The sequence below is a fragment of the Ictidomys tridecemlineatus genome, chromosome 1 (genome assembly GCF_052094955.1).
Source record: "Ictidomys tridecemlineatus isolate mIctTri1 chromosome 1, mIctTri1.hap1, whole genome shotgun sequence".
NCBI lineage: Eukaryota > Metazoa > Chordata > Mammalia > Rodentia > Sciuridae > Ictidomys > Ictidomys tridecemlineatus.
Genome location: NC_135477.1, coordinates 17,087,037 through 17,110,619, shown reverse-complemented (window position 1 = coordinate 17,110,619; position 23,583 = coordinate 17,087,037).

Below are 23,583 nucleotides of genomic sequence, written 5' to 3'. Positions count from 1 at the left end.
AACTCTGAAGAGGAATAACCTGGCCTTGCTCCCAGGGCCACCGAGGCCTGACTCTGAATCCTGCTTCCTCCATTCCTTTGGACAGTCATAATGATAACAGCCAACACCTACTAAATACTTACTTTGTGCTCTGCACTGTGCTATCATTCCTTCATCCCACTCCAACTTGTCAAGCATTTCTCCATGTTCAACAACATTTCAGTCATCCAGAAATCTAGCCGGACAAGAGAGAAAATGGCTCATTCTGGGTCTAACCCTTTGAGACAGATGTCACTGTCATCGCCACGTCACATCTGAGGAAACCAAAGTTTTGAGAGACTGTACAACTACCCAAGATCACATAATTGGAATCCATTACTGTCTGGATTCCAAAATTTGTCCATCAAACCACAGGCTATTACAATCGCAGCGTGCAAATAACTAACTTTCTGAGCTTCCTTTGTCTTTCCTGTAAATTGGGGATAGAGAACGTTTTTTGATTTAAGGTAGTGGTGTTGATTTATTCATTCATTCCATATTGGCGGCTAATTGATCTGATCAGAGAATGGCAAAGAACTTCTCAACTATCCCTTAAATAAAGCCAGCAGGGTTCCCGGGATCTTAAAGGAGAACGGGGCCCTGCTCACATTCATGGTGGGTTCACTTCGTGTGATTTGACAAAGGCCACATTTGGATTAGCAAAGATAAAGGCAGATCAATTCATTATTTTCAACCCAAGTTCTGAAGTTTTCTTTCTTGATTTTCCTAGGAGTCAGGAGAAAAGAATTATCCTTGTGTGCATGTGTTTTATTCTGAAATTTTGAAAACAGTGCCATGGATCGAGGAAATTATTATTATAATTATGGGTTTGAGGAGTTTGATAAGAAGCCACTTTTCTTAGGCTAGACTCTAGGAAGAAAACAGGTAAGAGGCTTCTCGTGACTTGGTTAAGTATGTTGGAGTAGGCATCCTGTGTGGGTAATACCACCTTCTTAGTCAAAATGTATTCATGTGAAGGCGGCCTGGGGAGGGGCCCGGAAATGGTGCACAATCCCTGCAATTGGGACTTGCTGCTGGGCCACCTTTTGTAAGACAGAAAATGCATCAAGAAAAGAAAGCCTCGTTAATAGGTCCTGATGTTGAGAATACCACCCACCATATCTTCCCACCAGAACAGGTACAGGGAGAGTTGTTCAGAACATTGAAGCCAGTTCTTCTTAATTTTTAAACACAAAAGAAGAAATGGCCTGGATTTCAATGGGAACTCTATTTGAACAAGGCGTATCATTCTCAAGATGATTACAAGATACCTGTCCCAAGCAAAGTTGAGCACAGAGCACAAGTAGGAGATTAGAGATCATTTCATGTGATTTTTCTTAACATTGAATTCACGTTCATTAAAAAGTATGTATGTTCTTGGCTAGGTGCTAAGGATTCAAGGACAGATTTGTATACGGAACAACTGAATGTGTTCATTTGTTTGCTGATAGTACTAAAGAAGTGACCTTGGCTTGAAATATAACAACCCTGAAACTCACTGTCTCATTTGTAGAATATAAGCAATAATGACACTTTGTTCATAGGATTGTTGCGAGGATTATATTAACAACGTATATAAATCAATAGTCCAACTGGCTGGCAAATAGAAAGTGTTCAGTAAGTGTTACCTACCATTACCAGTCAGTGTTAGGTAGAGCAACAAAGAATGCTAGTATACCTACTACCCTCAAGAGGCTTAAAAATCTGTCACATACACTAATTTTCCAAAGAGGCTATAGAAAATATGTCATAGGGTATAAACGTCATCCAAGGGAGGTATGGTCAATTTTAGGTAGAGAACTTAAAAGTCTTCTTGAAATAGGCAGATTGGAGAAGGAGGTTAGGGGCATGAAAAAAGGAGAGTCCAGGCAGGTTGAAGATATGTAAAAAGATGGTGTGGAAAGCCAGAACTTCTCAGAACATGCAAACAGTCCCTTTGCTATAGTTTAGATATTAGGTGTCCCCCCAAATCTCACATGTGAGAAAATGCAACAGGTTTAGAGGAGAAATTATTGGGTTATGAGGGTCTTGACCCAATCAGGGAATTAATACCCTGATGTGATTAATGGAGTGGTAACTGAAGGTGAGTAGGGTATGGCTGGAGGAAGTGGGTTCCTGGGGGCGTGCCTTTGGGGTCTATATTGTGTATCTGGTGAGTGAAGTCTGTCTGCTTCCTGATCATTATGTGAGCTGCTACCTTCCACCCTATTCTTCTGCCCTGATGTCTTGCCTCGCCTAGAGCCTTGAGGAATAGAGCCAGCTGTCTATGGACTGAGACCTCTGACTCTGTGAACCTTTCCTCCCCTATAGTTGTTCCCATCAGGGCCTTTCATCACAGGACGGGGGAGTTGATAAAACATCCTTAGAGTTAGAGCACTAGGGTGTGGGGTACAAAGGCTGAAGAGGAAGCTAGAGGTCAAATCATGGAGGACTTTGGTGCCATTTGGTCCTTGCTATGATCTGAATGGATTTATTCCTTTAAAATTCAGTGTTGGAGCCTAATTACCAAGGTGATGATATTAGAAGGTGGTCTCTGTGGGAGGCGATTTGGTCAGGAGGGCTTCACCTTTCTAAGTGTGATTATTGCATCAGGTATAGTGCTGTGTGAGATTGAAGAAGGAAAGGCCTGAGGTACCATGACAGGGGAACCAACAATGGAGGAGCCTTGCTCCTGTTCCAGACTGTGACCCCCAGCAAGTTAATTGACTTCTTTGATGATTAATATCTTCATCTGTGGATGGAGAGCAATAATTCTCACATGTCTATTTCACCTGAGAACAGGAGTGAGTGCTGAGAATATCAGAGGAAAGAAGGATGGGATAGGTCCATGGGAATTATAAAGCACCATCACTGCATGACAGATCATGACAAAATGATGTTAATATCAATGATAATAAAGGTGACAAAGAAGCTGGAGAAGATTATAGGAAACATGGTGAATGAAAGGAAAACAGTAAAGATCGTTATAATGATTCATTCTGATTCATTTAATCATTCAACAAATACATGTTGAGGGCTGACTGCCTGTTGGACACTGTTTTAGTACTATGAAGACAGTAATAAAAGAAAGCACCTGCCTTATTTGATATTGAGAGGAAAAATCACAAATAGACTAATAATCATCTAATTTAAGAGTTTTGAATAGCAAGAAGAAAAGCAGAGTGAAGGAAGAGAAAATGGTGGGATATGGCAAGATAATGGTGAGGATGATTCTGGTGAAGAGCTGAAATCTCAGCAAAATCAAAAACTCATGGAAGACTTCAAAACAGGGAGGCAGGGTGCAGCGGGCCCCACCTTCATTTCCATCTCCAGTCCAGTCTTTGTCACTCTAGGTGGTGCATGGTGATTGACAGGTGGTATTATGGCAATTGTGTGGGCCAGAACTGGGTAATGCACTGCAAGAGAGGCCAAAATGTAGAAGAGAAGATCTTATGGATGAGAGCTCATGAAGTTTGTTCTGAGCTCATATGACCAACAGTCTGGGCAAACAAAGACTGGTTGTTTCTTTCATATAAAACATGTTTCTGAAGCTTGTGTTCCCGTCTCCAAGAATGGTTTCTGTGTAAGTTTCAGGAGTCTGGCACATATTGCACGTTAGCAACATCAATTTTCTCCATAAGAAATAATAACACGGTTGTAACTGACTTTGGCTTTAAACTTGTATTTTGTCCTAAGGGAAACAAAGTTGAGGGTGGGTGGAGGAAGGCCATTAAAACCCTCGTTCTTTCTGCACATACTGAGAGCAGACGTCACCCACCCCAGTTTTGGCAGCCAGTATCCAAAATCAGTTTCGACAAACTCTGAGGTAAATACCTGAATGTACTGGAAGCACAGAAAGAGAAGCAGAGGGATGGCAGGGAAGTACCAGGGACAATCAGCACATTCTGTTAACATTTTTTAGATTTACAATCGGTAAAAGAAAAGACCTCAGTGGACCCTGGATGGTCACCAAAAACATGTTTTATTCGTGCCTATGCTCTTTGTCTTTTAGTACTGCCTTGGACAAATTAACCAGCAAACATTTAGTTGTTTGAATTTGGGACAGAATATGAGAGAGAATAAGTAGATGACTGGAAGAAGAAATTGACAAGACACAGTGGAAAATAAGCAAAAGAAAAAGATGCAGGATCCAATCCAGGCTTCGCCTTTGACAGTTGAAAGAGTCTGGGCAGGGTGCTGCTCTTGAGCTCCATTTTCCTCATCTGTGAAACAGGATAATGATCACGCCTATCTGAAGGTGAAACTGTGAGGATTATGAAATAATTTTTTTTTTTTGCAGAGTTCCTAAGCAGTGCCTGGAAAGTAGATGTGCTCAACAAATGACCAGTGTTAATTGTATTAGTTATCATGTGCATGATCATTGTCAAGAAAGGATGGCCTCATATGATGAACCGCAGGACCAGAAGGAGGATGCATATTGTAAGTACATTTTAACCAAATGGCTAGTCATGTCATCACTTAGCAAGGGATTTGATCTCCAGTATGTTCTGTCAGTTTATCCCAGAAATATAAAGCAATATACTTATAGGTATTGATCACTTAATATGTTTAACATGTTAAATACTGTGAGAACACACAACAAATTATAAAATGTGGGCTCCATCTTCAAGTTGACTTTACTATTTAGAGAAGTAGAGTTAGAAACATTCAAAAAATAAGACACCAAGAATTCCAAGCTAAGTACAATAGGGGTCAGAAGAAGCAAGGATAACTAAGAGGTAGACTAATTGGAGAGAGTACAGAAAAAATACTGCACTGCAATTCCACCTTCATAAGAAGCAGATGTTCTTAAACTGGATGATGGGAAACAGAGCAATAAAAACAGGAGTTTAATAATGGACATTTCAATTTTAAAACCTTGGAAATTCTAAAATATTATTCTAAGTAAACTTTACATCATAGAGGAAATAAATGGTGCTACCATAAAAATTCCACATATCAAATTTATGAGATGTGGTCAAAGCTGTACTGAAATGAAATTGCATTGCCATAAATGCTTTCATTGTTAAAGACTATAGAATAAATATAAAGGAAATAATTGTTCAGTTTTAAGAAGTTAGGAAATTAACAGAATATGCCTAAGTAGAAGAAAAGGATGAATAAAGAGGAAAGCAGAAATGAATTAGAAAGCAAAGGAAAAAAAACCACTTTAATAAACCAAAGAAATTGTTCTGAAAAATAATTTTATAATGTAAGAGAAGTAGATACATCTGCAGTGGGGAGAAATGGAGATTGTGGGGTAAGAAGACAAGACTATCTTCCAGTAGAAATGAAAGAGTCCATAAGAAGTAGAAAAACCCCCAAAATTTTTAAATGCCATTAGAGCATTTTAATGACATTATAATGCTTTTGGAGGATATAAATGATCAAAGTTGACTCAAGAAGTAGAAAATAAGAATTGTAATAATCAAAGAAGGTTTTCCTCTCTGATTTCAAAAACAACCTCCATGACATAAGATTAATTTTACACGTGACTCCTTCAAGGAGTAGAAAATACTCATGTTGTTTTTAATTAGTTCATAAAAAGAGATTGAAAAAAATCCCAATTTGTTTTCTGAAGCTAGAATAACTCTAATAACCAAACTCTGATAAGTAAAACACATATATGTGTGAGTACACGAACACACACACACAAACACACAGTATCTAATAATAAATGTGTCCTATTTAGCTTTGCTAGATTCTGACCAATCAAACTAACCCACCACAACTCCTGGGAGAATAAGATAATTGGTGGGCACAGAGCAAGATGAAAGAATGTGTTTATTGTGTAACAGGGCAGGTTAGGAGTCTCACTCCCTTTTACCTACCTTATCTAATTAGAAGATTCAGAAAGACTTTTGAAAAAGCATAGTATTAGTAAAAGAACTTAGTGTACTAATTGGTAAAAAGCAAACATACCAAACAATGATCTTTTTCTAATTAATTTAAAAATATAATGGAAAATGTTTTCCCCAAGATATAAAATATCTGGAAATAAATGTAGTAAGAATACTTGGAACCTATATAAATCTCTATAAATCTCTCCCAAAGGACATGAAAGGATGTTTGAATACATGGAAAATTATGCCTTGGTTCCTTGGTAGGGACACTGAATTAGTATCATGTCAAATATACCAAAATAATGTATATGATTACAAAGTTGATCTGAAAAAGGCAAGTGGATTTTAAAAAGGCATGATAACTTTGATTGATTTTAATATATTGGTACTTAAATTTTACTGTTAGTATTTAAATAGACAGTATTTTAAAACTAGAATAAGTTTTAAATGCCTAGAAATATATTAAACTAACATGATAATTATGGATGCCTTTGGGCTGAGGTGACTAGTTGCTTTTAATTTTTTTCATCTGTGCTTTCTCTATATTTTCTAAATTTTCAATGATAAAAATGTATTACTCTTATTATCCGAATAAAACTTAATGTTATATTTTGAAGTTATCATAGAAGGCAGATAGAAAAAGTCTAACTTCTGGTCTATGAAGAAACACAATTCTTAGCTCTATAACCTCATGTGGAATTTACTTTCCTAATTTGAGGTTGCAAATGTGCCTCTTCACGGTTCCATGAGGGATGGGTATTTTCCTCTTTTGTTCGCTGCTGAGTATCCAGCCTCTATCCCAATGTCTGGTTTATAATCTACACTTAATAAATGCTTGATGACTATTAAATGAATATATATTAGGAATGGCTGATGTCTTACTTTAGCTCCTCAACCTCAGCCCCAAGCCTGAGATGAGGACTTGGACACAGGAATTAAGCCCTGAGCAGGAGGCAGATAATAGATAAAGTGAAATGGGAAAGGAAGGACGATTAATCTAAGGAGAGGACGCATTAACTAAGTGATACCTGTAAGTAATAGGGACCCAATTCCCTTGCTTCCCACTTAGAATCATACAGAAATTTACACCTGAATAATGGGAAACCAGAGGCCCTTGTCCAGGGGCTCCAGTCACCCCTTGATAGAAGTTTTTCCCTAAGGAAACTGATTTCTCTGTTATCATGAAAGAGAGAGAAGACATCAGTGTCCTATGCTTGAGGCAACACTGTCATCGTTAAGTGAGAATTAGTCCCCAGGGAGCCATCCACCACAGCAGCTGCTAAAATCAAACTTGGATCAGGAGATGGACTTAGGGCACCAGAGTATCTACCACAGTCAGTTATATCATGGTATTGTACTGGAAACGTCTTAAACCTCAAGTAAGGTAGGTTGGTCTTTATTCTGCAGCAAAGAGGACCTTGGCGTTGTCCAGAGACTGAAGAACACACATAATCTTACATGCATGGAATATAATTTGTTCTGTTTCAGTCCCTAGTACTTCCTCTTTCTCTCTGTTCGCCTTCTTCTAGTGATCTTCCTTCTGTTTATTTGTTGCTTTTTTAGTTGGTGCATTATAGATACACATGAAGGTGGGTTTCACTGAGGTTTATCTATGTACATACCATAATCTGGTTAATTTTTGCAGTTCTTTCCATTTTCCATCCCCTCCTCCCTCTACACCCTTCCTCAACTCCACTGATCCTCCTTCTATTTTCATGGGACCTCTCTCCCTCCCTCCCTTCCTCCCTCCCTTTCTTCTTTCCTTTATTTTCTTATTTTTATTTATTTATTTTTTGCTTATTTTGCTCTAGCTTCTACATAAGAGAGAAAATGCTTTACCTTTGACTTTTTGAGTCTGACATATTTTTCTTACATGATGTTCTCCAGTTCCATCCATTTACAAATACCTTAGTTTCATTCTTCTTTATGGCTGGTTAAAACTCCACTGTGTATATGTATGCAACATTTTCTTTACTCCATCTCTTGTCAGGCACTGGGGCTGGTTTTATAATGTGGCAATTGGGCAAAAGAACTAAACAGATATTTCTCAAAAGAAGCAATACAAATGGCCTATATATATATATATATATATATATATATATATATATATATATATATATATATTTTAAATGTTCAACCTCCCTAGCAATCAGGAAAATGCAAATCAAAACTACATTGAGATTTCATTTCACTCAAGTTAGAATGGCAATCTTCAAGAATACAAATAATAATAAATGCTGGCCCGTATGGGGTGAAGAGGCATATTCTCATACATTTTTGGTGAGACTTCAAATAAGTACAACCACTTTGAAAAGTAGTATGCATATTCCTCAAAAGACTATGAATGGAACCACCATATCCCACTCCTTGGTATTTACCCAAAAGAATGAAAATCAGCATATTGTAATGATACAGGCTCATCAATGTTTATAGCAGTGCAATTTACATTTACCTCTCTTTTGAGATAGAGTATTCCCCCAAAGGCTAAGCCTTGCTGATCCCTCTTGTTATTGCCCTTAAAAAAAATCTTTGCATCATTTTCTCTTGAGTCAGAAGCTTTTTGGAGCCTTCTTGTGCTCAGCCAGTTTGAGCAAAGGCTTATCCATCCATGTCCTGGTTGATTTTCTTCCAAGGTTTTTGGTGCCATCGTTTGGATCAGGACTGACTTTTTGCAGTTCTGCCTGGGCCTCATTGATGATAACAGAAAGCATCAAAGACTTTTGATGTCTTCCCTTCCAGGAATCCCACAGCTGGGTGAGTTCTAATCCAAATGAACAAGAGTTCTGCTTCCTTGGCATTGAAGTGCCACCTAACTCTTTGTTTTTCTTTTTAGTTGTCTTTGGTTTGGTCTTTTGGACTTGCTATATCCCACTACTTAGGGCTCTTCTGGACACGGTACATATGGATTCCCAATGCCTAGTTACCTAATTGTCTCTTTTTCTCTTCAGAGTTGTGGATCCACTGGTTTCTGACCTATTGGGATCATACTGAGGACAGTTTTGAACTTCAGTGACCCCTGTGGCAAATCTGAGATGTGTATAAGACGATCCATTTTCACAACACCTGAGAATGAATGGATTGAAGTTTCTAAATAATTAATGATGAGCAGTTTTTTCCCAATGTTATTAATAGGTACATAAAAGAGGAAAATTCTAAATTCACTTCCCTTAGAGACTCCTTAGAAAAAGTTAATAAGAATATACAGAATCTAAATATTTGAACTTAAACTCTCATCTTTTTCTCCTGGCTCAAATCCAAATCAACTTCCTCCTACATTCTATATGTATCAGCCCTCCCATCTCCCTTATTCTGTTCCTTTTAGTACCTCTGAGTCTATACCAGGTAGACATCAGCTTTCCCAGTGGAGAGTGCCTGGAATGGTTTAAAATGTAAGTGGGTATGAAGACCAGTCTTATTGCTCTTGAAGCTTTTAGTATTGATGAAGATGATGCTTGCATATTGTAATTAAACCCTTGGATAGAAGACAGTCAAATGAAGAATTTAGATTTGTCCCGTGATCTTTTAATCCTGTACTATGTGATCTCTATCAGTTGGTTCATGATCTTGTATGACTTAAAAGATTCTAAAATTTACTGAGAAACTACAGGTCAGATTAATTAGCAGCTATCTCACAAGTCTTTTCTGCAAAATTGATTGGTCAATAATCCAGCTTTATAAATAGAGTAGTAATAAGTCCACCTCTGATTTCAGAAATTGCTTAAACATTATTTTAAGAGAATACTATAGTCTTAATAGGCACAAAGATATAACAATTGCTTTATTCTCATTCTTTGTTGATGTTCTTAAATCAAGGCTACCGTGTTTAATTAAAAAAAAAAACAGAAGACAAGATGGCAAAAATCTCTCTACCTCCTAAACTATCAGGGCTTACTGAGCACTTTGATGGTACTTTGACTTAGAAAAAGACAGAAGAAAGAAAGAAAGAGAGGGAGGGAGAGAAAAAGAAACAAAGAAAGGAAAAAAAGAAAGAAGGAAGGAAGGAAGGAAGAAAGGAAGAAAGAAAGAAAGAAAGAAAGAAAGAAAGAAAGAAAGAAAGAAAGAAAGAAAGAAAGAAAGAAAGAAACTCATACACCAAAGTAATCGCTATTCAGAGTAAGCTGTTAAGAGAAATCCATTAACAAGGGTGTCTCTCTATCTGATATACACCAAGACGCTATTCATTACTAGAAGGAAAGAAGACATTGGAGGAACAATTACCCTATTTTAGCTTGAAGGATAAAAGTCTTCATAACTTTAACAGAATGTCAATTTCTGAAAAGGTAGCCTCCAAACTCTGCCCACAATTGCCCTTAAGCACAAAAGGGAGAGATTTCCATACAATTTCAAAAACAAACTTCCTATTTCCAAATGATTCTGGGCTATTTTATTTTTTATTTTGTTTTTTTTTTTTCTTTGGGTTGGTCTTTTGGACTTGCTATATCTCACTACTCAGGGCTCTTCTGGATAAGATACATTTGGATTCCCAATGCCTAGTTATCTAGTTGTCTCTTTTTCTACTCAAAATTCTGCATCCACTGGTTTCTGACCTATTGCAATCATACTGAGGACAGTAGGATAACTTCCTTTCTTTCTTTCTTCCTTTCTCTCCTTCCTACCCTTAATGTCTGAATTTAGTAAAATTCTCACCAAAACTGTCCCCATATCCACTGGAAAAAAAGAGGCATTGAAGGACAGCAGCCCATGATAACTTCAGGCCTCCAGATAAGACTCATTCTCCTATACACCTACCCTTGTCCTGTCAGAAAGACAAATGGGCATGGTTGCTCGTTGTCCGAGATAAAAGTATCATTAATAAAAGTGTGCCCTTTGCTTTCTGACAGCCTCAAATTGTAATACCATCAGTGTTGTCAATCAATTTTCATTGTTATAGCTATGCTCTGTATTTTCAGTATACTCTTCCAAGCGGACATAGCACCTATTGCACCTATTTGCATTTTCTTGGAGAAATCAACTATATATACAGAAATACACACACACACACACACACACACACACACACACACACACACACACACTAACTTATGTGGATGATCTGTTATGTTCTCCAAATCAAGTCCTGTAGAATTTTGTCTCTCCACTTTCTGACAGCATTACATAGCAGAGACACAAGTCTCTAAGGATTGTCTTCAGTTTTGTCATAGCCATATACATGATCTAGGCTATGACATCAAGCAAAATGGAAAGACTCTTTCAAAGATCAGATGGTGTTTGAGACCTCCTGGGACAATTTCCAGCACACAACTTAAAGGATTCTGTGGGGTCATATAATCCAGCAGACAATGGATTTGTAACTTTTATAAAATGGCTTCCCCTCTATACAGCTCAATGCAAGTTGACAGCATGAGCCCCATGCTCTGAAAGAATGACTGGAAACAGTCTTTAATAACAAAAAGGACTCTTGAAAAATAGTAGCCTTGGACTCACCAATTGCCATCAAATTTTCTATGTACATTAATTATCAAGATAAACTTTAGGGGTTCTAACACAACTGTATGATGAACATCAATGACCTGTGATTTACAAGAGCCTCTCAATTTACCTTGTAGCAAAGTGACCTCCTACAAAACTCCTCTCATCTCTATCTGTTTCTATCATTGTTTCATTAAGCTCCGCCATCCCCTTCCACTCCCACAGAGAGAACCTTATGACAGCTCTTCTCTTACATAGACTCCTCCTGCCATGCTCTGATTTCCTTAATGCCCATTGAGAAAACCAGCATTTAGAACTATTTATAAAGGATCTTATTTAACCCATAAAATCCCAATTTTTCAGTTCTGCAAATATTTTTTTTTAATTGGCACAGGTACATTAAAATAATTTGGAAATCATAACCTAGTGCATGTTAAAACTTAACAATATTGATATTATCTATGAACATAGGATGTTTTCCCATTTATCTATATCATCTTTGATTCATTCCAACAGTGGTTTAGAGTTTTCAGTGTACAAGCCTTGTACTTCTTTTGTTAAAACTATTCCTTACTATTTTGTACTTTTTGGTTCTATTGCAAATGGAGCTGTTTTATTAATCTCTCTCTATGGATTGTTCATTGCTCATACATACACATAGAGTTTATTTCTCTACATTGATCTTATACACAGAAAACTTGCTGAATTTGCTTATTAGTTGTTATAATTTTTAGTGGGTTTCTTAGAATTTCCTATGTACAAGTCCATGTCATCTGCAAATGGAGATAGCTCTACTTCTTCCTTTCCAACACCAGTGATATTGCTTTCTTTTTCTTGCCTAATTTCCTTCACTGGAATCCTCAGTACAACACTGGACAAAAGTGACTAAAATGGAAGTACTGGTGTTGTTTCTGATCTTGGAGAGGAGTATTTCACCATCAAGCAGGGTATTCTATATAGTAGATTTGTCGTAGATACTCTATGCATACCTTTTGGACAACTCCAATTCTTCCCTCCCAGGTCTAATGAAATGTTCTTTCTCTGCATCTTTGCTTATTCTTCCTGAGAAAGGAAGAGTCGCTTTCTTAACTGATGAATTTGGAAGAACTGGGCACATCCTTAGATTCTGCTTCTCTGGGGAACTGAGGCACATGTATTTAGCTAGAGAATATGGTATGACCAATAAAATCAATCATTGATACAAGCTTTAGTGGGCTCTCCAATCATACACTTTGAAATATATGCTTCTTCCATATAAGCATGGAAAATTAATTTGGATAAACAAGTATAAAATTCTTTGGTAAGAAAGCTGAAGTTCAGTGTGGAAAGAGAAAGAGAACTTGAGAGATAAATATTTTATCTCAGATGATGGACCCAAAGGATTTAATTTTTAAAAGTAAAATCGTATTCCTGTAAATAAAATCAGAGAGCCTTCTTTAGATAGCCAATGATTTTTCACAGATTTTGGACCCCAGTGTAAACTAGTGTTTGCTGTGACTCTATTAACTGTCCCATACACACAGAGCTGAAAAGAGAGGACTGCAATTAGGACTACAATCTTCTGATAATTGAAAGCTGTCTAGTGAAGGAGGAATCAGATTTATTTTGAAACCTTCAGAAGACAGGTCAGACATGACTTACTAAAATGAACACAGAATGGGATCTGGTCAATACAAAGAAGAAGCAAATGCTTAAAGCTGCTGAAAAAAATGGAATTGAACACAATGCAATAGAAAAAGCTGCCCTGTCTGGAAATTTCTGCATTAACCAGATGCTCACTTCTAGATGCTGTGTGAAGGGGAATTCCTGCATGTAGTAAGGATTGAACCAAACTTTCCACATAGTCCCTTCCAATTCTGAGATTATAGGACTCTAAAAAGCACTAATCTGGGAACTGTGCACAGTAAACAGAAGACCTGAGTTTGGACTCTTTTTTTTTTTTAACTAACAAACTAGCTATATTACTTAGAGAAAATTACTTATATTTTATAGACTGCTGTTTCCTTATCTATGAAATGCACAATCAGAGTTGGAAGAGATAATCATTATTTAGATTCTCTTTTGGCTAACAGTGCTGAGATTGAAATGGAGACTTAGAGAGGTCTGAGCATTTAGAGCAGGAGCCTTCAACCAGGGCAGATGAAGACTACAGGTACAGCACAGCAGTGATCCAGATCCAGCTTACATGGGCTCAGAGGAGCTGATTGAACATCTTTCTCCAAATTCTGAATTTCAGTGATGTGAGGTTGGTATCATGGAAATATTTAGGTCATGGACTTAAGCAAAGACTATAAATCCGAGTGGTTTTGAATCAGAGAGTAGGTTCATAAGCACAATGACCAGCAGGTATGGTTTTATGTGAATCAATCTCAGGAAGCTGGAGTGGTGGTGGGATGTCTTTTCCTCCTACTTTACGGAAGAACAGCACATCTCCTGCTATACTAATTCTCACTAAGAAGCCTACCCCACAGTGTAGAGACCTGAGAGCACTAAACAAAGACACAGCTTGAAGTCCTATTATTGATACTGAGAATGTGAATGACTAATGACTTGAAAATCAATTTTGCAAGGAGGGGTAGTTTTTAGTTTGTTTCAATAATATTGAATGGGCAACTCAATCTGAGCTGTCAATAAACAGATCATTAACAATAATTTTCATGATAAATCACTGATTTTTTGCACGTAGTTTAGAAAGAGTTCAAAGAATTGTGTGAAATTGTTGTAACAAATATTGAGTATGATTTGCGAGTATTTACATTTTAAAGATAAGAAGACTGAGAGAAATAGAATTCATGTGAATCCTGAAGTGATATTCATTTAAAAGTACATAATCTAATAAAAGCCTACTCATCACATTAAGAAATACATTTACTACAAAATTTTGTTTTAACTAGTGAACATTTTTCAAAAATTTCAATGTTTCTTATTTTGATCAATGTGTGAAGTAATAATTTTAATTATTACAACAGAAAAAAGCTAATGTGTAGAGATTTATGCTCACAGAGAATAAAAAGCTACCTATCAATTTATGCATGCTCTTTTGATGCAGAAAAGCATAATAGGGCTTTCTATCAAATGGTTTCATACATAAAATACATTACATTAGAATAAAAGGCTGTGCAGAAAGTATAATGAAAATTTATGTTCAAAGAGAAAAAGCACTGATATAAAATTCCTAGCTGTTAATCTGTTAATAAACTTATTCAGTGTGTGAGTATGTCTGTGTGTGATTACAATGATGGTAGTGGGTATCAGAGTGCTAATACATTTTAATTCCCCTATATACATTAAAAAAATAGTTGATAATGTTAAAATGTATCACACATTGGAAATTACATCCTTGAAAGTTTAGTGAGTAAAATGGGTGTGTGCATGCCTACCTTCTCCCATAATAAATCACACAGTATAGAGGAACAATGGTACTTACCAGTCATACCAACTTGGTGACACTACTATGAGCTAATTATAGCACTTGCTATAGAGGAGACTCTCAATAAGGCCCTTAGGGAGGCAAAGTTCATAATTCAGTGAACAACTGGAATACTCAGCGTCTGCAGCCAAAAATTCTGTCAACTGGCTAAGGAGTTCTTGTCTTCATTGTGTACTGAGGCTTGGCAGGAGATTCAAACCACACCTAAACCAACAATTTAGACAATGCAATGCAAGAAAGTCTCAAACTTTTTCTGGATCCAAACATGGGATAATGACATTCTGCCCAAGGTATTAGACATGTTTGATCTAGTTATGGAGATTTAAGCAGCACAGGTTTTGTTTTTCGGTTTTTGATGGTGTTTTCTGGGGAGCTAGGCATGAGAAACATGGATCTTTTAGAGCAAACCTTAGAAAATAGATTCTGAGTTCAAAGTTTTGTGATAAGGAAACCTCCCTGGCTTTATTCTTTGAATGTTTCACCTCTATCCTCATTCCTCTCTCTTAAAGAAGAGATTGCTTGCAGGAAAAAAAAAAAAGCAGTGAATCTTGGTGTAGTTTTTCTTTTCTTTTCTTTTCTTTTTTTTTGGAAGCCAGAATTCTAGTTTGTTCTTTTGTGACTTACTTTTGAAACAGGTCCCCATCAGGAGAGATAGTGGTTGGGCAGCACAGCCTTTGGTTAGACTGTAGTCTCATCCTGGGGTCCATTATCAGTCAGCCTGTGCTGCTGTACATCTAGCACAGCTTTGTCTGCAATAGAGCTGGTACTTTGTTCTCCACTCTCAGTTTGATGGCTCTCAATCTGACAGGGAAAAGGTGGGGGTCCCTAAGACCTCCAAATAAAAGTCCATCTGTAGAATTAGATTAAGAGATAAATGTGGTTGCACCAGAAGATAATTTTGATCAGAATCTGAAGAGCATGACATAAAAGAGTAAATAAGACTAGAAAGGGGAGATCTTTGAAATGCCAGGAGTGAAAGCCCTATCTCTTAACTTACCTAAATATGCCCCATCTCTGTAGGCTGGCACTGTGGCATTTATTTTATTTCTCCATATTTTTAGTGGTGCATTATAGTTGTACATAATGGTGGGACTCATTGTGGCATGTGTTTTAAAACCTGACCTGACCTATTATAAGTCATCATCTGTCCAATGTAAAAAGATGAGCAACATCATAGCATTATAACAATGGAGATTCATTCTGTTGGATTCTCATATATATATATATATATATATATATATATATATATATATATATAGAGAGAGAGAGAGAGAGAGAGAGGGAGGGAGAGGGAGAGAGAGATATATATAGATATATAGATATAGATACACACACACAAACACAGTTTTAAAGACTTATACATAAATTATGGCTGATTACAAAAACCCAGCCTATTAGTAACTGGCTTTTAAAATTCACTATCTGCCAGATAGGTTTGTGACTCTGACAGTGTGATCCTTGCTACACATGTCCAGCGTTTTCATTGAAGCGTATCCACCACTATGGCTACAGGAGCTCTCACAGGCACACACCCAGGAGACAAGTTCTGTCATTACTAATCTCTGGTGGAACTTCAGAGTGATTTTAGAACATGAGTCTTAGGGCAGAAATCATGAACTGATAAACACGATAGCATCAGAAACTACACCTGATGTGAGGGACATGGAATTCAACCTAGTCAACTTTTTCTCATTCATTCACTCAACAAGCATTTATTAATTTTCCACACACTAAGTGCTGAGCCAGTTGCTTATTGTAAATCGCATGGTCATAAATTCTTCCCATCTCTGTATTCACCTCCTGACTTGGAAGAAGCTTCTCCCCTCAAGAGTGTATTTCTCTACCTCTTTAATCTAGGCTCAACCATGGGACCTAATTTGGACAACCTGGTTTGCTAATGACAGCTATTAGCAAAATATTTTCAAGGGTCTTGAAAAGTGCTGAATTCATGGGGTTTGCTTTCTCTTGTTCCCAGGAACCTTGTGACTATCACTATATGAAAGAGTCTAAGCAAGTCTGCAGATGAAGAATGGCAGGTAAGTCCACAGTTACCTCCATTACCCTTGCGGATACCCGGCCAACTGCTGGGCCTGGGAGTGGTCCATTAACTGTTAGCTGACTACAGATGCTTGAGTGAGCCCAGTTAATATCCCATTGAATAGAGAATTCTGGCTGACCAGAGCCCCTCTCAGATTGCTGACGAACAGAATCATGAGCAAATAAATAAGTGGTACGTTGTGTTAAGCCCTTCAGTCTCAGAGGTGGTTTGTTACATAGTAACAGCTAATTGACCCAGTGCTGGGGTTTCATAGCAAATAAGGCAGAAAATTTTCCTGCTCTTGTAGAATCATCAACATTCTTTTGTGGGAGAACAATAATAATAATAATATGAAATATTAGAACGATCAGGTTTTCAGAGGATTGAAATGGGGCCTACACAATGGACAGGTGCCTCCCGAAATCTCCAAGGCTGGACGTCAAGGAAATCCCCTTGGAGGAAATGACACTTACAGTGAGATTTGAATGGCCCAAAGGAGCTGGCCAGACTAGGGATAAAACTCTTCTATGCTGGATTCTAAGAGCAACAATGTTAGATAAGGAACAGATTTCTGGATAAATTGAGATGGTGTGTTAGCTTTTCATTGCTGTGACCAAAATATTTGAGAAAAGCAATGGAGAGGAGAAAAGATATATTTTGGCTTATAGCGTCAGAGATTTCAACCCACGGTTGCTTGTCCCATTGCCATGGACTTTTGGTGAGGCGGAGCGTCATGGTGAGAATGATGGGCAGAGCAAATCTCCTCACCTTATGGCAGCCAGGAGGTAGAAGGAGAAAGGGGCCTGGGACAAGATGTGCCCTTCCAGCACAGGCCTCCAGTGACCTACTTTCTCCAATAGGCCCCAGCTTCTAGAGTTTCCACCATCTCCCAATAGTGCCATCCAGTTATTAATCCCTGAATGGATTAACCCCTTGATAAATTCAGAGCCTTCGTGATCTAATGATCTTCATCTTCCAATGATCTTCACATCTGAACACTGGTGCATTAGAGACAAAACCTTCAACACAGAAGCTTTGGGGTACAGTCCAGATGCAAACCATCACAGACGGGGGAGTGCAAGGCAATGGTTTCCTAATAAATTTCAGAACTTCCAATCTGAAGATGTGTGGTGTTCTTGCTGCATTAAGAAAAACAGAGGGAGAGGGCTGGGGAGTTGTCAAGAATTACAGTGCATGTCTTGCAAGAGGAGTTCCCAACATCTTTGTTCAAAGTTTGTGCATTTACTGCTGGGAGCTGGGGAATTTTCCACTTGACAAGTTTGTCCTGGTTACAGAATAAACTTCAAATGTGTATATGACAGGGGCCAAAAAATGTCCTGAAAAGACAGCAAGATGGATGATGTGGAGATGGTACCAGGCTCCATGGGTCAGCATAGGTTTCTTCAGAACACTAGATTGACCAAACAGTTTACTTCTAAGCTATAACATGAAAGATTTCAAGCAATTTTCCTTTAATTCCCTATCACTTCATTCACAGTAGCCCCGGTTGTCATACCCAGCCTGAGTCCACAGACTGAAGAGAGAAGATTAAAAGAAAGGAAAACAAGAAAAAATAAATTTCTTTTTTAGTCAGTGGAAGGAGTTGGGGGAGCTTACCACATATCTCCCCATGAAGAAAGTCAAGAAATTTATTCCAAAGAATCATAGTTACCAAAATGAATAATGTTGATATTAAGATAGAATCCCAAACTATAGCTTGGGATTTATGCACTGTTAAGAAAAGACATAGTGGAGAAAAAATACTGGGAAAATAACATCAAATACAAGTGGAGTTGCACATACACACAATGAACGTTTCTAGCAGAATCAACCATCAGTCATGCAAGACTTTTGCTGTCAGAACTAATTTAGAATAAATTTTATTATAATATGAAAGAAGGAAGGGAGGGAGGGAAGGAAGGAAAACAACAAAGGAAGAAAATGGGAGATTGCAGAAGAGAAGATATGCAAAGTAAGGGAAAGAAACTATAAAGTTAAGACGCTACAGTATTAAGCATGTATTAAAGTTACATTGGAAAACAAAAAACAAAGCAAGCCACCTGTGCCCAACTGTAAAGCACCATCAGAGACAGACTATAGCGCCACCTCCAGGTGGGAAGAATTTTTGGATGGCAACACCATAAGGCTTTCTCTGCAAACCTGCTTTTCCAGCAGAAGTTTGGGCTGGTGGGATAATCGCTTTTGAATGCTGGTATCATCTTTGGTTCCTACCAATTTGTAAATTCCCAGAAAAGTTGGCTTAAAGGAAAAATCAACATAACACTTTAACCCCATCACTTGTTTTTAGGGTCTTTCCACCTAAATTTGTTTAAAGTTAAATTTGCATTATTTTAAAAAAACTAATGTTGCATTTGGCACTGATGTGAACTTTAGCATTCTTATTCATTAGCTAGAAAGCCCTGCCAAAGTCAAACTTATTTTTAAAGCAAGCCACAACCTTCAGTGTAAGGATGAAGAGCCGAACTAGGTACATACTCTTCTACTCTTACTGTAAAATCTTAAAAAATTACTTTAGGGTTTGGTTTGAGATATACTATCAGATGAAATCTGTACAATTAAAAACCTGAGAAAACAAACAAACAAACAAACAAAAAACACATTTCTTCCTGCAATTGTTTTGAAGGATCTCAGGAAAGACTTGGGAAAGCAACATCAGTTTTTAACAGGATCCCTGTAGGAAAAAAGAAGAAACTGCTAGAAGCTGGCAGCCCCTGATACCTTGTAAAGGCCCCTGCCTGACGGGTAAGATTTTTCCAGTAAGCCACCACCCCACCAGTGCAGGAGCTAGGAAGAAAACATCCACCACTCATGCCTAAGAATACATTGACTGTTCCAAGGGTGATGGTCGCCTGGGGTCATGAAAGTGCTTTTCCAAATCAAGATAATGCCACACAATAAAATGGCCCCCTGTTTTCTTACCATTGGAAAGTCATGCTTGCTGGAGACTGAGATTTTAATGACCACATTAACCTCATAACCATGATCAGCAGGCTCATCCTGCCCATGGAGTAGAGACTCTGGCCCATCTGGATGCCTGAGTGAGCACCAAATACTCTGGCCCTTGGTGCAACATAGAGTCCTGTGCAGAAAGGGCCAAGTGGAAACATTCAAGTGGCCACTGTCCCATCTCTCCACTCCCTTCATGCAGGAGTCCCAGCAGACATGCAAATGAAGGCATAGGCTACATTGAGATGGAGTCAAATGAGCAGGAATGACATGGCTTCCTTGAGAAGATGAGAACTCTACCAAGCAGTTGGCCACTGTCAATCATGTCAGCTTCAAAAGGATCTGAGAATCCCCTCTCCCCAATGGTGCAGCCTCCTGCACAGAGGAGCTACTTGTCTACCTGCTGACAGAATTGAAGGAGGTAGCTGGCCTGGGAGAAGAGAGGGCTTGGAAACCAAATAACTTCTCTGAAAACATTAGGAAGAGCCTAGGATGAGGAATTCTGCAGACAGGAATGTGGGTCAGTGCCACACGCAGATGGGAACTTATATCCAGAGAAATGTACCAAGTGTTTACTTTAAGGAGAACCAAATTTTCTCAACTAATAAATGGAAATGCTAAAGAGCATTACTGGGATTTGGGGGATGGGTAAGGATTTAGAGAGGTAATGGATATGGACATGTCTCGCACACCTTCAACACTCAGTAGATATCATTTCCAATTTACCAATGGCGAGTGAGGCCATTGGTGAAATAGAAATTCAGAGAGGTGAATTGAGTTTTCCAGGGTCCCACAGTTATCCAGTGGTAGGTAGGATCCAAATGGGATCTAGTTCTGATCCTAAGCCCAGCTCTTTTCCCACTAAACCTTTCTGCCTCTATGAAGCTGAAAAAAGAAAAATCAAAAATCTTAGGGGTGCTTGTTGTAGTTGAACACAGGAATGTAGGTACTTAATCTCTGCTGATCTCAGGGAAATGAGGCATCCAATGCTCTCAAATGAGAGGGCTTGAGAGGGGTTGTGAGGGGTCGAGAGAGGTTGAGAGAGTGGGGAGAAGCAAAAGTCTGAATTGGCAAAACAGACTCAGGGATTCCACCACTTAGCTCTGTGTGACCTTCAATGTCAAAATTGTGTGAACTTTTTGCCACAAGTTAGTCTTGGAGTCATCCTAGAGGACTGATACCTAACCATTTTGGCAGATGGACATCACACACTTGCCAGAATTTGGAAAATTAAAATATTTGCATGTTACAGTTGATACTTCTTCTGGATTTTTGATGGGCTCCCTTCATGCCGGAGAAAAACCTAAAGATGTTATAGCTCATTGCTTACAAAATTTTGCCGCTGTGGGCGTTCCAAAACAGTTAAAAACAGATAATGCCCCTGGTTATACTTCTACCTCTTTTAAACAATTTTGCTCGACATTTGGCATTACTCATATAACAGGAATCCCATACAATCCACAGGGACAAGGCATAGTTGAAAGAGCTCATCAAATTATTAAAATGTACTTATTAAAGCAAAAAGAAGGAATTGGGAAGGGGTATATATTCCCCAAAGATAAACTTAAAATAATCCTTTTTACTCTAAACTTTCTAAATTCATCAGAGCTTGATGCTGATAACGCCAAGGTCGCGGGTTCATTCCCCATATGGGCCACCAAATGCCGCAGTCTGGTTGGGCACAATTCAGGAGCCACTTGTCAAAAGAAACAAACTTTATTTTTAGAACCACACACGCCAAACAAAACAGCTCCTCAGGAAAACCTTCAGATCCCAACTGCCACCACCGGCTTCCCACAAGCCTCTCTCCAAACCACCAGCCTCTCCACCTTCCACAATTCTCCTGGTCTTGAGGCCGATTGGCTGGGTCACATGGGCGGAGCCAAAAAAGTCCCCCAATGAGCAGCTCCGTGGTCTGAAAGGGCAGGGAAACAGCCCAATGAGCATCACCGCAGAGGAGCCAATCAGCTAGATGTTGCTGGGGCCGCTGTGAGCCAATCATCAGCTGGTAGTCTGAAAGGGTGGGGAAACAGCCCAATGAGCATCACCGCAGAGGAGCCAATCAGCTAGATGTTGCTGGGGCTGCTGTGAGCCAATCATCAGCTGGCAGTCTGAAAGTTTGCTGGGGCCCCTTCTGCTGTGGCTCTCAACAAGGAGAAGCAAAAGTCTAAATTGGCAAAACAGACTCAGGGATTCCACCACTTAGCTCTGTGTGACCTTCAAGAAATTGCTCAAGATTTCTATCTCATTGTCCTTTAGATCCCTTTTCTAGAAAACAGGATCTTTTCCTGTTTTTTGTTGGCCATTTTAAAAATGTTGCACTTGGCATTGATATGAAACTTGACCAATCATAGCAGATACTTTGTAGTTGTAAAGATTAAAATATAAGATGTATGTGAACAAGGACAGTGTCTGGTCCACTGTAAGAACTCAGTCAATGCTATCTTCCATTACTCAAAGCTATGATTCCCAACATGTTTCAGCTGTGAGATGATCAGAGCACCAAGACCAAGGATTTGGGTCTGGGATCAACCCAACCCTGCCTACCCCTCATTCATCCACTAAAAGCATAACCAGAGTTTTTTTTTGTTTTAATGAAACCTATATATCCACATCACCCTCACTTTCCTTCTCAAGGGACATCAGGCTAATGGCAACCCTATTATCTGGATGGGTCTGGCAAATGTTCAGTAACCAGGCCGGAGGGAGAGGGGTCAAGAGTAAGGGACCACAGTAGGTAGTTACCTGTAATTGTGGAAACATCATCTCTCTGTCTCTGTCTGTCTCTCTGTCTCTGTCTCTCTCTCTCTCTCTCTCTCTCTCTCTCTCTCTCTCTCTCTCTCTCACACACACACACACACACACACACACACACACACACACACACCAAGGGTCTGGAGTGAGAAGACAAAGAATTGTTCCAACGAAGAGGTGAGAATGGGAGCTAAAGCCAAGACTGGAAAATGGCTCCAAGGGTTTTTCTGGCTACCACCCTGGTCTCCCATCCGTCCTTCACAGACAGATTCCTCAAAAATGCTTAAGTTTGGTGAATTTATTTTCTCATCTCTCAGACCCTCCTCAATCCCCTCCACTCCGACATACATCCCCATCACTCCACAAAACAGCACTGCATGGGGGCGCCAATGCATGTAAGGTGCTAAGTTCCAGGGACCATTTGACCTGATCACATAATAGCATTCCTCACAGTTGACTAGTTCTTCCTCCTTAAAGGACTTTCCTCCTGTTTTCTATAACACCTTGGTCTCCTGAGTTTCCTCTGACTTTCTGACTGCTTGTCAGTGTCCTTTGAAAATACTCCCATCTTTATGACCTTTTAAATATCTGAAGTCCTAAATATTCAATTCCATACTCCTTTCTCACTTTTTATTCTTTTCCCAGATAATCTCCCTGTTTATAGTTTCCATTATCTTCTCTATGCCAATGGCTCTCAAATTTATGTTTCTGATTCAGTCTCCTCTCCTAGAACAGATCCATGTATCTGACAGCCTATATAGTTTCATTTCAGACTCAAAAATGCTTCAAATTAAAAAAACAGACCAAAACTAAATATGATGGTCATTTTCCAGAGTTCTCTGTATCACTGAATGTTTTTTAATTCATCCAGTTATACAAATCAGAACCTAGGAGTCATTCTTTATTCTTCCACATCAGTCCATTACCAGTTCCTATTTATTTTATTTCCCTATATCTGTCTAATCAATCCGTATCTCTATCTCTACAACCAATACTCTAGTGCAAGCTACTTTGTCTAGACATACTAATATCGCTTAATCAACTTCACTGCTCTCCCCTGCCCTTTTTCCTTGTTCATTTTCTACACATTGAGACCAAAATAATATTTGAAAGCCATAACTGAT